Source organism: Dipodomys ordii, unplaced genomic scaffold, assembly GCF_000151885.1.
Source record: "Dipodomys ordii isolate 6190 unplaced genomic scaffold, Dord_2.0 Scaffold206, whole genome shotgun sequence".
NCBI classification, from domain to species: Eukaryota; Metazoa; Chordata; class Mammalia; order Rodentia; family Heteromyidae; genus Dipodomys; species Dipodomys ordii.
Genome location: NW_012267422.1, coordinates 935,374 through 946,793, shown reverse-complemented (window position 1 = coordinate 946,793; position 11,420 = coordinate 935,374). Strand labels below are relative to the sequence as shown.

Below are 11,420 nucleotides of genomic sequence, written 5' to 3'. Positions count from 1 at the left end.
TTCTTTCTTTCTTTCTTTCTTTCTTTCTTTCTTTCTTTCTTTCTTTCTTTCTTTCTTTCTTTCTTTCTTTCTTTCTTTCTTTCTTTCTTTCTTTCATTTTTGTCAGTCTTGGAGATTGAACCCAAAGCCTTGTACCACTGACTGAACTATATCCTAGTCGTATGTCTTTTATTCTCTCCATGGCTTGGTTTTTCTCTGTGACAAATCCTGGCTACCTCACAGTGGAAACTTCACTTTCTAATTCACACCACTCTGATAAAAGGCATCAGTCAGGTTGGATGTATGATGCTCTCAGTCTGCAAACCCAATTCTAGGAGGAAAATCTCCTCAGTTAGGTTATATTGTGGTTATGGGGAAGATGAATTCAGCTGTGAAGATTGAGTGTGTGTGTGTGTGTGTGTGTGTGTGTGTGTGTGTGTGTGTGTGCATGCATGCTAGGGGTAAAGACAACAAAGTTATCTTTATGAACAAGTCATTCCTCCAAAACAGGGGAACTCAGCATCCCTTATTTTCCATTCTTTGGTGGTCTTTGGAAAGCATTTATGATGGCTAATTTTACATATCAGCCTAAATAAGACATTATTTCTAGGGTGTATCTGTGAAGGTGTTCCCAGAAAAGATTAGCCCTTGAATCAACACAAGGGGAATGAAGAAGATCCATGCTCACTCATAGGTAGATGGTAGACCTCATGCAAGCCCTGGAGGACCTGACTGGACCAGGAAGATAGAGGAAGGGGGAAGTCACTCTATATGTTTAATCAGAGACTTCATTCTCAGGTGTCAGAACTTCTGGTTCTTGGACCTTTGGGCTTGGCATGGACTATATCAGTGGCTTTCCCGAGTCTCCATCTCAGAAGCCATTTACTATGACTCAGCCTTTGTAATCATGTGAGTTGATCCTTCATAATAAATGATTTATCCATGCATTGCTTCTGATGCAGTTCTCTTTGTGCTTACCTGAGACACTTTCTGTCCTGTGTGTTGCTTCTCCCACCCTGACCCCTACCGGGCACTTTTATTCTTACCTATCCTCAATCTCAAAGGTGCAGAGTTATAGCAGGGCCTGGGAGTTTCTTCCTCCCTTACCCCACAGACAGCCAAGTGCCAGGCTGGCTTCTCCTCAAGTGAAGACATTCTTGCATGATTTGCCTTCCCAGAGGTTCCCTGTGGGATCAGGCTGACCTCATCCTGTTGGTCTCCTCCCCCATCTTATTGCTTCCAAAGGACTATTACCTTAGTCACTCAACCCGAATTCTGGTTCCAGTGTCTATTTCTGAAGCTTCATTGAAAACAAACCCACAGCTCCAAAGATGGGCCTGAATTCATTTGTGAGCCGGGAATGAACATAACGGATGTCCCTGTGGAGGGATCCTTTCAGTCCTCTGTGACTTGGGTCTCCACTACTGAGAAAGAACTACTGGGGATCTTGATCTCTTGGCTTGTAGAAAATGATCTTTCAAAACAAACAAGCAAGCAAACAAACAAAAACTAAAACAAAGACAGCTATTCTTTGTATTGGGGCTTGAACTCTGTGCCTTGTACTCTTTCTTGATGCTGAGCCACACTCCACTTCTGAGCTGGCTAATTGAAGATAACAGTCTCATGGACTTTTCTGTCCATTCTGGGTCTTCTGAGTCTTCTGAGTACAGGTGTGAGCTACCTGTGCCTAACAAGGATAGCCACTCTTTAGAAAGAGGAGGGGAAAATGGCTCTTCTGGTATGTGACTTGATCTGTGTTACTCCTCTGCCACCTGCCCTTCTCCAACTTCCCCTGCTTGGAGAGAACTTGCTTTTGCATTGATATATTTATTCTCTGACTTTATTCATATATAATACATATATGGATTGCAAAGATACATATATGCTTACAAAGATGTAATCCCTTTACAAATATTTCTCTGAACACTTTTTGCTGTTTAATCATATATCATTGATTCTGTACCAATTTTGTGTCCACTCTGTTTTGTTAAGGTGTAGTTGACAAGCAAAATTGTTTAAGGTGTACAGTGTAACTTGATACACTTCCATATTGTGAAAAGATCCCCAGTCAAATCAGCTAGTGCATCCATCACCAGACAACATTACCTTTTTTGTTTGTGTGTGGTGGGAACATTTAAGATCTACTCTCTTAGCACATCATTATTTATTGACCATTGTTAACGCGAGTCACCATGCTATACATTAGATCTCCAGAGATTCTTCATCTTATAACCAAAGAGTTATTTCTGCTGTTAGAAAAATAGACCCGTCCTGCCAAGTCCAGCTGCCTGACGGAAATCTCAGCATAGGCGGCCAGAATAAACAGAGGTGGAATGAGAGATGGCATTTCTGGGACATGCTGCCCCATGGCTGATTTCATTTGGTGATGCTCTCAATTTAACTGCAGGGGTTTCTATTGTTGGCTGTGAGGAGGAGATTTTTGGATGGTTCGCAGTGAGAACTGTTCTCAGATGAAGGGGGCACAGGTGCTGGCAGTATCTTCAGACCTACCAAGGAGATTCCTTTGGGTCAGTAGAGACAGTCCTCTGAGCCAGGCCCGTCTCAGTTCCAGGCAGGTAAGAGACACAGGAAGATGAGTATGGAGCATCTTTAGTCCCCAACTGCATCAGCTTGACCCTAAAGACTGAAATTCTACCAGGCAAATTCATTTCTTTGGTCCTGAAGGTGTGTCATTCATTGTTCAGATATAAATCTTTCAAGAGGGATAATGCATTTCCTCATTGCATTAAGCAAAGATTTTTTTGATTATGAGCAACAGAAACTTAACTCACAATAATAAAAACATAAAATCGATTTGAACTGGTTTTCGTTGCTGTTGTTGTTGTTTGTTTGTTTATAACTACAGTAGCCTGGCTCCAGACACAGCTAGATCACATGCTGACACACGGTCATCAGACATCTTTTTGTTTTTGGTCAGCTTCTTCTTTTCACTGGGGTGCGGGGCAAAGATGGCTGACATTTACAAAGGTAAAAGCAATATCAGGCCATTACACTTACCTATTTTTTTTTTTGTGGTCAGTCGTGGGGGCTGAACTCTGGGCCTGGGCACTGCCCCTCAGCTCTTCAGTTCAAGGCTAGCGCTCTACCACTTGAGCCACAGCATCACTTCTGGCTTTTTTCTGTCTATGTGGTACTGAGGAATCAAACCCAGGTCTTCATGCATGCGAGGCAAGCACTCTACCACTGAGCCACCTTCCCAGCCCCTACACTTACCATTTTTTTCACCACTGTCAGCTATCAGAGACAGTGTGTGTCCTACAATAGGAGGCATAGTAAAGATTGCAAAGAGTAGGCCAGAGTTAGGGGTACTATATTGAAAATGCCTACAGGGTGGGGCTGTTCTGCAAGTATCACTCCTTGAAGAGCTAAAGGAAGTTCAAGGGCTCTGAGACGTAATAACATATTCTTAGAGACTAAGACAAATGAAGGGCTACAGTGACAGCAATGGATCTCTGGTAGCTTGACATTTGTTGGAGCAGAGCTACTATGTTGTTCATAATTCAAATCAATAGATTTACCCTCACTAATCTGGTCAGATCAGGCCTCAACCTTAGTGATCATGGCTATTGAGCAGAATCAGTGGCCAAGGCCCCCAGACATATTTCATGAAGTGTATTGGTGCCCAACAGCAGGAAGGGTATCTGTTTTACTTTCTGGACTCTTCTCTTTTTTTTGCTGTTCCCACAAAGGAATAATGACTAACACACTGCTAATATTTGCCTATGAGGTCCAACCTATTCTACTCTACCAATGAGAACAAAATGGATTAGGTAGAGTTGGTGAAATTTGCCAGTCAGTTGTAGGGGGGGGGAGTGGAGTAGAGCCAGACCAATGACCCCAGTTATGAAACTTTAGGTCCTACTTCTTCAAATACCATATCACAGCTGTAAATTTGAAAACAGCGAGAATTAGGGAGATTTCCAAGGAGAAAAGACTGAAGTAAATCAGGAATTAAAGCAATCAGGAATAAGGGGGTATGGCTGTGGCAGAGGCCCAAGGAGGCAACAGATGAGAACACATTGCCCTTTGCTTGCTACAAATGATGCCACTATGGATACGACAATAAATGTCATTGCCTGACACAAGAGATTTGAGAGCCGGAAGACGATGTTAATCATGACATGGGGGAGACCTGAATAAGCCAGCGCTGTCCTGAGCAGCCATTGGAGGAAATAGGGTCACCCTAACTAGGGCTACTAACAGTAGGACTAAGATTTATAGTGATGGTTACGAGTGGATTCATCTACAGCTTTTCTATTTAGCCCTTTTCCTGGTGGCAGGGCTGCCAGTGCAGAATGTAACTGTGTCCTTGATCTTTGTAGCTCTGTGCTCTAATCAACTGAATTTATCTTGACATAGTGTAGTCTGGGGTGAGGGAGACATAATTTAAATGCTCACTTATTAAGCCAACAAATTAGTAAACAAAGCAGGATAGTAGAGTGGTAATGTTTTGTTTTGTATCACTTTGAGACTTAGATCTCAGCTATGTGATCTTTTACAATAAAATACTTAATTTCTTTGGGTTTGGATTGCTGATCTTTTGGAGGGCAAAGAACCAATCCTACTCAAGCTTCTCCTTTGTTTTAGGTGCTGGGCTAGGCACTGCATGAGAGTTATTTTACTTCTTTGTCCTGATAACTTCATGAAGCATATATTGTTGTCCCTTTCTCCATTTTATTTGCATTCCAGGGGTTGGACACTCAGTGGTCTGAACAGCTGTCACAATGAACAAATATCCATTTCGTAAGGAAGGGTTAGGGTGTGTCAATGAGATAAAACTTATTAATAGCTTCACTTAAAAAAATAAAAGCCATTAGAAAGTTCTGGATGAACTGAGGTCCTTAATCATGATCATTTAGCATGTTGTTTTATTCTTGCCAAATGTCTGCATTTGGAAGATGCTATTTTGGATTGCTTTAATCTGTCATATTTCAGGAGAAGCCTCTAAGTAAGGCCCTTTAATGCTCTGCAATGTCTGAAGAGGCAGCATTGTTGACATGACCCATCTTTGAAGACCCAAAGAATGTGAAACATCCAGGCTGATTTTGCTGCAGCTGTGAAAATAAAATATCTGCATGGATCCTTAAGCCCAGTGATGAGGGGCAGGAAGTGTCCTCGGTGAAGCCAAGGCAGCAGACATAGAGTGGGGGAGCAGGGTTGGAGAGAATCGTTGTATCATTTATTAGTTGTAGCGTCTGAGAATTATCATCTGCCCTACATTCTTGAAAACCAAGGTTGGAGTACTGCAGGTTCATTCTCTGGCATCCCAGGTCTTTCTGCCCCCACCCAATGGCAAAGCCAGGTTCTCTGAACACAGGAAGCATCTCCTAAACCTGCCTCCAATGCTTGCAAAGGTCCTACAGACAGATCACCTGAACCATGTGCCTAAGACCTCTGATCAGGCACAGGAAAGAGGGCTCAGGGGAAACCTGCTTTGTATATAGAGAGTAGTTCAGTGTAAATTCCTGGATCCAAGGGGAGAATGTGGTCTTGGACAAACTAAATAACTACTTTGTGAGACTTGAGTTCCCTCACGGCTAAAATAGGGATAATAACCTTCCTATCTTAAAAGTAGCAATGTATGTTGGCTGTTTGGCAGAGTGCCTGATATATATTAGGTCACACTCTGTGTGAGCTGTTATTACTGAAATGTATTAGTTGATCATGTCACAGTGGGAGGATCCAGTGACCACAGAATACATGAGCTGACCTCCAGACATTACAGAGGCGTTCAGATCAGCTCGCCGGAAATGACTGGCCCTGGAGTGGGTGCCCAGGTGTGCAGTGGGATGGGTTTTGACAAGGACAGACAGGTGTAGGTGGGAGAGATACAAGAGGCCGGTGTTGAGGATGGTTGTGTCTCGCCAGAAGAAGTTCCACAGAAGCTCGATCAAGCCTACCAAAGGCATACTGGGTTAACAGGCACAGAACATTCTAGAAGGGAAAGATTTTGCCATTCATTTCTGGTTTATCTCTGTTGAGACTCTGAGTCTTGGCTCCGTGGTGAGGCAGGTTCTTTAAAGGTGTCATCACATTTCCTTCTGCCCACAGGTTCAAGGCCTGAGCCTGTACAACAAGTGCAGGAGTTGGTAATGACTGATTCCACTCTCTGGAAGGAGAATCTTTAAATGTTATAGAGATGGCTCATGACTTAAGATGGAATTACAGCCCAAGAAACCAGTTGGAAGCTGAAGATCTATCTTTGAAAATGCATTTATTATATTTAACTTACCAATGTCATAGCTTGGTTTAGCCTAACATACCTTTATGTTAAGCAAACTTATCTACCAACCTAATTTTACAAAAAATGACAGCTCAATCTTGGAAGGCAACAATAGAAGTAGAAAATAGAAGATAGGTACACTTTCCCACCATGAGAAAAATTTTAAATTGTAGTGAAAGCCAGGTGCTGGTGGTTGTGGTAATCCTACCTACTCAGGAGGCTGAGAATTGAGGATCACAGTTCAAAGCCCGTCCAGGTGAGACTCATCTCCAAGTAACCATTGAAAAGCAGGTGTAGCTCAAGTGCTGGAGCATCAGTCTTGAGTGAAAAGGCTGAGGATAGCACCCCAAGCTCTGAGTTCAAGCCCCAGTATACATACATGCACACACACGAGTATGCACATGCACACACACACACACACACACACACACACACACACACACACACACACAAACAATTGTAAGTGGAATCAATTTTTTTTTGGTCAGTCATGGGGCTTGAACTCTGGGCTTGGGCACTGTTCCTCAGCTCTTCAACTCAAGGTAAGCGTTCTACTTGAGCCACAGCGCCACTTCCCATTTTCTGGTGGAGATAAGAGTCTCATGGACTTTCCTGCCCAGGTTGGCTTTGAACTGGAATCCTCAGATCTCAGCCTCCTGAGTAGCTAGGATTACAGGTGTGAGCCACCAGTGCCTTGCTCAATTTAAGTATTGATCTGTGTATCTGATAAACCACAAATGGCACCATGACTTTTAGTAGGACTTATTCAGTCCAATCTGATCCCATGCTGGCTGAGAATAGATGCTGTTCTGTTCTGATCTGCAGTTCCTCCTGCCTTGTATTCCCAATCCATTCATGTTCTACAGGGTGCTCAACTAAGTGTTCATCTTGCTCTAGCACTGGAAGTGAAATATTTTGCAATTATATGTCTATGAAGCTTTTGTTTTCCATAATGAACCCTGCAAAAGTTTCTAGTCCAAGATGAATCTTTATCCTGGGAAGGGTGTTTCCTTTGATTTTCCCCCAATTTCTTCTCAGCATGATACTTTGTCTTTACTCTGAACATTTTTTTTCTCCCTGTTGCCTTTTTTCTCCGCTGCCCCAACTTACTATCTATGGAGATATAAAGGTGAAGTATTGGGTTTTATCCTTTTGAGAAGAGAACAAATTTCAGTTGAGGTTCAAGTTCAGTATGGTTCAGAGGCCATTTTCTGGGTCATGATACTGAAGCGAGTCTGGCTTCTTAAACATGATGTACAATGTATATAAGGATAATGCAATAATAGTAATTATTATAATAATAATAATTATTATATATTATATATAATATAATATATCATATATTATATTATATATAATATATAATATTATAAATATTATAATAGTAATTATTATACATGTGCCATTTTTAGTCTTCTGTAGGGATACACCAGGGCGTGTGGGACCTGTGCTGGAGGGCTCAGGACAGTAGAGACTCATCACTGCAACAGTCACAAATGTCCTGCTCACTGGGGCTCAAATGTCCACTTGAACTTAATCCTTAACAGCATCTGTGTACCCAGCGGGTACTTGGATGTTTGTTCTTAGTGTTGGAGGGCACTGATGTTTTAATTTAATTTTTTTTCCCAGGGAAACACTAGCCTGAGGCCTATGGAAACATTGTTTCATTGCCTGGCCTTGTAAAAATTTGACCTATTTTGTACAGGGAAGTTAACTGTGGTTCTAGGTTTCTTTTATTTTTATTTTTCATGCAAAAGGAATAAATGAAGTTTTTACTGCTGAATAGCACCTAGTTACCAGAGTCAATTAGAACCACGGACACAACTAGCTCCATAACAGCTGCATTCATGGATACAAGATCTTTACAGGCCCCAATTGTGTAGGTCCATACCTCGAAAAGAAACAAAACAAAAATAAATCCACTTCCCTTTGTTCCTGTAGCTGGGTTATTGGGCACAGCTATTGTTTTGAGTAGCAGATCACTGTTACCACCAGTACTGAGCTCTTCAATGCTGTGATATTTATGGGCACACAGAGCAGTTCAATCTGAACATCTTGTTTGAACCAGGTCAATGGAAAAACAAAACTCCTCAGTTTCCATCTGCCCACAGGCTTGAAGCCGAGCAGTACATGAAGACTCACCATTTACTACAAGTTGGTAGCTAGAATTCAGGAAGTCCAGCTTTTGTATGTTGCAAGTAAAGTCCATAGAGAGCTGAGCCCTAGTCATGGTTTTCCTTTCTCAATCCTCCTTGGCCCAAGGACACACAGTTATAAAAGACAAGGGTGGAAAGAATCATTTCGAAAGGACAAGAAGGAATGAGGCTTGGTGTGACAAGGCAAAATCCAAATGCCATTGTTTAGGCAAGTTCGGAAAATCCTCCTTCCTTCTTAACATTTGAGACCATTTTCTGAGAAGACAAATATCAACTGGAGAATCTGTGGGTCTGATGCAGTTGGTATCTGAGGATTTCGCAGTGGGAGACTCTCTAACAGGGGCCTATGAGTGTCCAGCCTGCCCTGCACACTGCCATACCCCCAAGGCCACAGGTCCTGGGGCTCCCTCTCAGCCAGAGCCTGGGACCTGGAATGATAAGAACTATGACAGAATGAAGCCACCAGGTCCCCGAGGGATTATCCTAGAGGAAATGCACTTCATAGGAGAACAAGAATGGACCTGAGATCAAGTCCTGTGACTGTTAGGTGAAGGATGCTTGGGTGAGACAGGAGAATTTAAAAGAGAAAGAAAGAAGAAAGAAAAGCAAAAGAAAAACAAAATCCATTTTTGTTCTGCATGAATTGGAGTGCACGAAAAATCCTCCAAGCAGCCTTCTTGTAAAAGGTCTGATGACTTAGGTATTGGGTCCATCAAAATAAGAGGTCACCATAAGCAAAAAACGTTTTTAGCAGTGTCTTGAATGGCCTCATCGCTCCCCGAAGCTGCTACACATTTGGCCACCAGGTAGCGATGTGGGGAACAGGTGGAGAGAAGAGGTTACTTTGACGTGGCCATCAAATCAAGAGTCACTGCTCCAGAGGAAGCAAGCGCACGATGCGGTGTTCTTCCGCCACCTGCCGACAACATTGGCTCATTGCAATTTCCCAGTCACCTTACTTAAAAATGTTTTCTCTATTTAAATTAAGATAACTTACATTGAATCCACAGAAGTATTTACTCCTGCAGATCTGGATTATCTACTTTATTGGGTCAATTAACCTTCATGTTTCAACTGCTAAAGAATACATGGGTATGACAGAGAGAAAGGGTTCTATTTTTTATTTTTATTTTTAAAAGAAAATTTTGTGTTATTAATATTTACAAACAGTGGAGGGAGAAGTTGCTCTGGAGGGAGGAATCAATATATGAAGGAATAAATATATTTAAATATAGTGTGCAAGATTCTCCATTCACTGGGAGATTGGGAAGATGCTAATAAAAGCCACAGTTGCGCATGTCCTTTGATTCAGCCTGAAGAGTATATGTGCTGCAACAACCCATTCACTCAAGACTGACTGCGTCATCCCAGGGTCCCACCTCCTACTACTTCACACAGGGAATAACATTTCAGTGTGAGTTCTAGTGGCGAAATTCAAATCATAACAGCTTGAAATTTTTCTGTTTCGCCCAATACCCTTGTCACGTGTCAGCTTTCTCGTTTGTTGGCTTCGTCTATTGTTCTTTTCCAGTCATTTCCTTGCCTCTATATTATATCCATTCCTGTAGTGTTCTTCCTGGAAAATAGTATGTATTCGTACCAAGACCCTGGTTGTTACTAACCTGTGGCTTCTCAGCTCAGAATCCATCTTTCATTGTTTGTATGCAAGAGAGAAATCTGTCTCCCTTGCCAGTTGGTAGGAAGGTAAGCTCTAGAGAAGCATTAGGCACAGGAATTTCTCCCCTGGGCTAATGCCACCCTCTTGCCCTTTCCAGAAGCCCATGGATATTCCAGACCTGGGCGCCATCATTGGGAGATTTGTAGCCACACCTCACACCTGGCAGCTTTCCCAGCATACTCTGAGGGTGATATCATACTCTGGTTGTGGAGTCCATGAACAATTTCCCAGTTGGATGGCTTCCATTGAGTGGCTTGAAATAAGTTTCGTAACCTTTAGTGTCTTGTCCTTTTCTGAAACTGTCAGATTTCTTTGGGGGAAAAAAAGAAAATCAGCCCTTGATGCCAAGATTACCTTTGTGACTTTCCTTCCTCTCTTGATCTTTGTAGCATATAAGGTGGGCAAAGTGGTCAGAGCTGGGTATAATGTGAATGAAGGTGGAGATGACAAAGAAGATGTTGGATCAAGCATCACGTCATCCATCTGAGTAAAGGAAGTGAGATCTGAGATACTGGCTGGGGAGAGAGAGGAAGGGAGGTGGGGTTTACACAGGAAGAAGGGGATGAGAGTCTCAGGTAGGGAAGAACCGGATGTGAGGCACTTATGGAGGGGGAAGGGTGGGTTCAAGGCATACACAAGAAGGAGAGCAATGGAGGAAGTGAAGACATGAAAGATGAAGTTGGTCAATGGATTGGAGGACCCAGTGATCTGGAGGGTTTCAGGGGAAAAGACTTGCATAAGGAACACGAAAATCGACTTGGTGGTAGGAAAGCCAATTTATAGTGATAACAAAGACATTTTAAGATATAGTCTCTTTGATACACATTGTATTATCTTTAACAATAAGTGAATAACATGTAGTATGAATCACAGCATCACAGAAATTCCAAGCAAGTCTGTTTAACAGACTGTGTGAGGTAAAACAAAGTAAGGAATCATTTTTTGGTGTTGATTGTAATAAATAATCATCATTTCAATGATCAGTATAACTTTAGATATTGAAAGACAGAAATACCATGAGATTCTTTGATCTTCAAAAGCAAAGAGGTAGGTTACACCCAGAAAGTAGACTTTGATGTTCCAGTCAGTGGTGTGTATTGGAAACATCAACAGAAACCTAGTTAACAATCATGTTTTCTGAGAAATAAAACTTGTATGACCTAAAAGATTATAAGAATATCATAGGAAGGCTGGGAAGGTGGCTCAGTGGTAGAGCACTTGCCTTGCATGCCTGAGGCCCTGGGTTCGATTCCTCAGCACCACATAAGCAAAAAGAAAAAAATGGGAAGTGGCACTGTGGCTCAAGTGGTAGAGCGCTAGCCTTGAGCTGAAGAGCTGAGGGACAGCGCCCAGGCCCAGAGTT

The 11,420-nt window shown here is 42.2% G+C and overlaps 1 protein-coding gene across 3 annotated transcripts in view; it reads right to left on the bottom strand.

The window, feature by feature from the left end:
- Positions 1–11,420, bottom strand: part of LOC105999993 (cytidine monophosphate-N-acetylneuraminic acid hydroxylase) — a 123,117-nt gene that overhangs the window by 6,596 nt on the left and 105,101 nt on the right. For all 3 annotated transcript variants that reach the window (XM_013035176.1, XM_013035175.1, XM_013035177.1), the window contains one exon: positions 8,710–8,712. The gene's annotated coding sequence lies outside the window, so the exon portion shown is untranslated. The remainder of the gene's footprint in view (positions 1–8,709; positions 8,713–11,420) is intronic.